Here is a 6,410-nt window from a genome sequence, read left to right as displayed (position 1 = left end):
GGAAAGGTGTCTGCTTCACCACTGCCTTCCAACATGTACTGGCTGTAAAGGCAAGAGGGTTGCCTGCATTCTCCATCCAGCTAGGGCACTTGTAGGAAAATACTGGAGTTTGTGCTAGCCTTCAGATCAAACTTCTTTGAGCTCTAGGATCCATCCAGCACAGGGAAGACCCAAGGTCAGATATGAGTGCTCCTTCGGTGTACCTTGTTTTCAGGTATAGCTGAGAACCTAGGCTAGAGACTAGCTGTAAAATGGATCTCACATTAGGACTCCCATTGAAATAAGTTAAGAGCCAGTTACTGAAAAGCCAAACTGCTGTATATCCTATCTCTCAGTTATAGGAGAGAGCAAGCCTTCCCTGTAGTTCCTCCTTCCAGGGTCCCTTACTTCTCAGTCTGCCATCCTAAGGACCTGCACTATTGGCTATGTAAGATGCACACACAAAAGCAATCACATCCATTGCCAGTCTCTCCTGTTACAGCAAAGTAATGTGGCCTGGAGGTGATGCATAGTTACCACAAGTTCTCATGTAGGCCAGGGACAGTCAAGGACACACAGCAGCTCCTGTTACAAATGACAGGAGTCAAACTGCCCAGTGCAGAGTCAAAGAGCAGTTAGTGTCCTGAACTAGGCTTTGGCACACCGTCTCCAGTGCATGAGGAGATCCAAACATGCATACTCTTCAGACAGCACTAATTACCAAGGTCAGGGAGGACTCGGAGAGCTGTGCTGAGCTGTGTACACACCTGGAGTGTCAGGAAAACAAATGGAATCAAAGAGAGTTGAAGCTGAAAGCCATTCTGGCAAGTTAATGTGACTTTTCTGTGAGCAGGAGCGAGGGCATGCTACTTGTCAGGGAAAACATCACTGCGCAGCATGCAGGTGCACTTCTATGAATCCCGAAGTAATTGCACGTCCAACTCAGCTGGATGCATATAACTATTTATATGATTACACAAACTCTGAGGCAAAGGATTTACCAGTACTCACCAACGACAGTATTATAGTGAGAGACTGTGACTGGGTCTCAACAAGTGACTGCAAATGGAAAACAAGGAAATAAGGTGTAACTACTGAATAAAGTAATGACAGACAGGCTGGTCAGTGCATAACCCTTTCTGGGGATGAATGTTTTGAAAATGACACAGGGAAAGCTGGGGGGCTTTCTGTCACCAGCACTTCTTGGGCACCCAAGAACCAGGACAACATCTTTATGACAAACCCGAGTTCAGTCCAGGAGATGATAAGATCAGGAGGAACAGCAGCTGTTTGAATCCACCTCAAATACTATGGGTTTTTTTTGTTTTTTTTTTTTACACCATAACCATCTTTAACACCAGGCTTGGAAGACGTGGGAGGAAGTACAAAAAATTCTACAGTGCAGAAGGAAGAGAAATAAAATATTTTATGAGCCCTTATTTTCAGTACTACTGAAAACTAGTACTACTAACTACTTTTTTCCCCTCTTTCCAGAATCTTGAGCAGAAGTTAAAAAGACTGATTTGCTTGCTGACTGCCACAGGATTTAGGAGGACAAGGTCACTTTATTTAAAACACTACATTTTATTTAATGTAGGTCACGTTGACATCCTGAATTCTCAGCCCATTGTGTTCCTTCAGCATTAATACAATCCTACAAATCACAGATAATTACCTTTTTTACCAAGACATAGCACAATTTATGACATAAGTAACACTGAAAAGCTTGAGAAAGCATACTGTGATTTACATATTTTTCTTTTTTTTACGTGGGCAGCCCTTGTACCCATTGGTCCCACACCTCTAAAGACTGACCAAGTTCCTTTGTGGATAACATCAGGATAAATTTGACGAGTCTATGCATGTGATTACTTTTTCCATGACATCTCATTAAAATCGTTAAGTATCAGCTGTATTGCTTGCACACTGACATCACAGGTTATATATGAATCCTTACTGCAACTCTAAAGGAAATTACATTTACTCTGAACAAGGCATGACTCACTTGAGAAAGAATTTGTGCCTGACTATGCATATAAACTTTCTTGATTCTAAACACTACTACTTCATGATGTAAAACTTCCCCTAAATATACTCCCCTAAACCCAGCCATGTGCATTCATTCTTTTACTATCACAGTTCAGTGGTCTTAATCTCTATGGACAGTGTTGCTCAATTAAGTTAACAGGATAAAATGACTTTTCTGAGGCTGCCACTAAAACACAAGCCTTCTCTCTTCCCATTCAAGTAGAATACAACCAGGCAGGATATTGGAAATGGTACAGACGCACACTTTGCTGTCTCTTTTACTTCCACTGCAATATTTCTTCTGTCACCAGGTTGCTCGGTGATAAATTTTAAAGACCTAAATATGTCTGTACTCTCCTATCACATCTCCATCCTCCTGCTGCATTAAGATAGGACTGAATCTGCTCTTCAAAGACTGCTTTTTCCTATAATGTCAGATTGTGTTGTTTCAATTTTTGCAAGGTTCACATGGTTTGACCCAAATCTAGATGATTCCTTTTAGCTAAAATAGAACACCTTACCCATCTGATGCACAGCAAATGGTAACCCATCTGACACACAGCACATGGTAACCCATCTGACAGCTTCTCAGCTACATTTGCGTTGGTGTCTGTGAGGACACGATTCCTACAAATTGACATCCCACATGCCCACAAGGACATAACATTCAATCAGAGCCACTGGATGACCTTATATTAACTTTTTGCAAAAGCTCACAAATGGAGTGTTCAGAAACAAAGGTTAAGGATACACTTTCTTCTACAAGAACAGGAAATAAATTATGCTCCTGCCTTCATTTAACAGACACGGTAAATTATGAAGGATTTTCCTTTTTCCTCAGAACAATTAAATGTGGCAGAATCCTTAATGCAAATGGATTCAGTGTATCTTACATTTATGCCTATCTTTCTTCACATATATTTAATTTAGGACTAATAAGAGAGACTTTCAACTTGAAATAACCGCTGAATTCACACTCTTGTTGCCAAATTTGAAGAAAAACCCTGGAGGACAAATCAGAATTATTGCTATTCAGTATTCAGCTGTCAGGGTGATAGCTTAGATGCTATTTCATGTTTTCCACAAGTAACAGTTTACTGGCCCCCACACTGCCCGGGTTCATCCTGCTCACCACCACCACCACCACCTCTGCTCAATGTACTGTGAGCTCATGCAGTAGGTATGCCAGAGCAGAACAGGAGTCAGGATTGTTAGTGCTGAGTAGCTGATTAGAGTTATTTATTTGTGTTCTTCAGCACAAGTATTTAGACTTTTATTTGAGAGGAAGGATATTTTCTTGTGAGACATGACAAAATGGAGAAGTCTGTAATGTTCTTTTGAGACTAGCTCTTTTGCAACAAAAAACAGCTTTCAGTCAACTTGAAATTCTCTGTATATTTGAATCCCTTTCAATTACCTCACTTAGGTGATGAACGTAGCATATAGATTTGTCATGAATAATTGTGCCCAATGTGGTTGTTTCCCTTTCCCCAGACTCACCCCTCTCAGGGTGTAGAGCTCAGCAATGAGAGCAGCAGCACTCCAGCTTTCAATCTCTTTGCCATTTGCCATTCAGCAGAGGCCAGTCAGTAGAACAAAGGCCAGTGTGCACTGGCCTCTCTCCGTTCACTGTCTGCCACCAGGCTGTCATCTCCTCTCTGCCTACCATCATCTCTTGTTTTTTGGTGTTTGGAGCACTTCAGATTTTCAATGGAAATGTGTCAGTAATGAAAGATTTATTTAATTAATGTAAAAGCTCAAGGAAAACTAGGCTGTGTTTAACCCTCCTTATTTTGATTTCATCTCTCCTAACAGAAAACGTCAGTGATTCACACTGCTCTGAGAGGGCCTCGCTTTTGTGCATGTGAGAGAGGATTTTCTCAGCAAAGTTTAGCAGACTGTGTACTATACAAGAGAAGATGCTACCTAAGTGATGTGATGGGGATCGTCACATCTCCCTCAGTAGCACAGTTAGAGCTGACTACTACCTGTCTCTGCGGTTTTCTGGCACCCAAGAAAACAAACACAGTTTCTGTCTAAGTTGCATTTGTGAAACAGGACATTTTTTCCTCTTTTCTACTCTTCCCCATGAGCTCCCTCACAGGACAAGCAGCTTGTACCTGCATTTTTTTGTAGCTCAGAACTGAGTCTGGTGCAAAAAGAGAGCACCAATATGTACCGGTTGCAGGTTTCCTCACTCTGCTAGCAGCTAGACTCATTCAGTTGGGAGCCCAGCCATCACTGGGGTTAGCTAGTGGATGAGTGATAGAATTACGGGGTTTGTTTTATTAACTGGATCAATGGCTTATGATGAGGGATGATAGCAACAGAATGAAATGTTGCTGTAAAAAAGACTGATTTCTAATATGTTTCTCCAGAATTTCATTCACTGTTGCTGAGGCATTGTGTGTCTTTTTGTTATACAGCACATAATACTGAATTCAGCACACTCAGTCCCTCACTAGCTTGATCCTTGACTACAAAAATGATGTGAAAATGGACATAACATACTCTGTAATAAAACTGAAATGACATATTTGCATTCATATGTAGCATTACTATGGTAAGTTGCTGACAGTATTATCCAGCTAAACTCGGGCAACTGAACACTAGGACCCTTTTCTTTTTGCACATCTATCATGATGAAATCTATAATGTAATCATCAGGTATGTTAAGGGCTTTAGTTTAAAGCACAAACTTAAACAACAATGGCTAGAAGTCAGACACTTGCTTTGGAAGGAAGAACATGAATACTTGAGTGGTAAAGTTTAGCTGCTCTGCTGCTGTCCCCCAGCCTACGCTTTCAAAAGCATTTTGGAGGAAAAAATCCTTGAGTTACAAGGGCAGCACAGGTTCGGTTTGGCAGAGAGTCCTGCACCTCCCTCTAGCCCAGCAAGCCTGCAAGTGTGAGAGGTTTCTAAAAATGGAGAATGACTGACTCATAAAAATGGAAAACAGAAGAAGGCCCATGAATAAAACTGTTCAGCTACCCACCACAGCTTCCTGTAACCACTGAAGAGAGGTGTGTTCGTAGGCAAACATTTTCCAATCTTTAAGCAAATATTTGGCCTGAAGGTTGAGAAAATACTGTTTTATAGAGACATCCATGCCCTGTCAAGCATGCAGTGTACCTACCAGATGTTGCTATAAATCAGATCATATTATGAAACCTATTGTATCGGGCGAACTGGGAACACTTCATCAAAATGGAGGCCAGTATGTCACAAGTTTCGTTTTAAATGGCTTTTCTGTTATATATTGACATACTCGGTCACTTGGACATGGAGGGGACAAGTGATTAAGTAATTGGACAGAGTCAGCCAAGCATACCAAATAGGTTAACGAGGTTCCTTGACCTCTTTTTCTGTAACAATGCTTAAATGCATGCTGTCCTAGTGCAGTACAATAATGCATTTGTTTGAAACACTCCCAAAGCCTGTCTGAATTACATTATTATTTCAGGCAGTATTCGTTATTAATTGTCATTGATTTTGATTTAGGTAGCTTTTTCCCACTGTTTTACAGCAAAAAATGATCCTTGAAAGATACGCTGCCGATGATGAAAGGCACTGAAGTGATGGTGTAAGGATGTATCCATAGGGCTCACTCCCTGGCTGTGTGATGGAATGAGCACTCAGAAGGTGCATACACAAGCACAGCACACATACATCTGTAGGCTGAAGCACACCTGCACTCCTGGCACCTGATCTGCTTTTCTCAGGTGTGTACTGCCCACAGCATTGAAAGGCACACTTTGTCCAAGCATTCAAGCTCTGTGCTTTCAGGATGCCAATGTGAGTTCACAATAACAAGGGGTGCAAAATGCTGGCACAACTAAGCTGTAGGCAGCAGTGGTGTGGCCTGCTGGGTATGGTCATGGGACCTACTCTGCTTCCTTTACCAGAAGCTGCCTTCAGCACTCTTGGGGTACACCAGAGGGGCCAGAGTGCGTGCTGTTTCTTTTCATGTAGGGTAAACTTCTTTGAGGGCCATGAGGCAGCTGCCTATCTAAGATGTGCACCTTTCTCCTGAAATGTTCCTTTTTTTAGTGTCTGATCTAGTGGTTGACAGCTCTGCCCATGGCAGGAGGAGGAACTAGATGATCTTTTCAGGTCTCTTCCAATCCAAGCCATTCTGTGATTCTATGAAGCTTAAGACATTTCATTTTGGACCATCACAGAGGGCTGGATGGACTTGTGTATTTGTACTTGTGTTTCTATTCGCTGTGGGCACCGCTCTGAGCTATTTATATACACCGCCACACACTTCTTGCTATTAAAAGAGTGAGGATTTTTGGGAATGAAGCAAAGAATCGGAGCAGTTCAGCCTGGATGGGGCTTTTGTAGGTTCCCTGCTTCACACCTCAGCCCAAAGGGTCCCATTTTTACGTCGTGGCTCTGAC

The sequence above is a fragment of the Tetrao urogallus genome (assembly GCF_951394365.1).
Source record: "Tetrao urogallus genome assembly, chromosome: 2".
NCBI classification, from domain to species: domain Eukaryota; kingdom Metazoa; phylum Chordata; class Aves; order Galliformes; family Phasianidae; genus Tetrao; species Tetrao urogallus.
The sequence above is the reverse complement of the archived record's forward strand: the minus strand, read 5'-3'. Positions refer to the sequence as shown.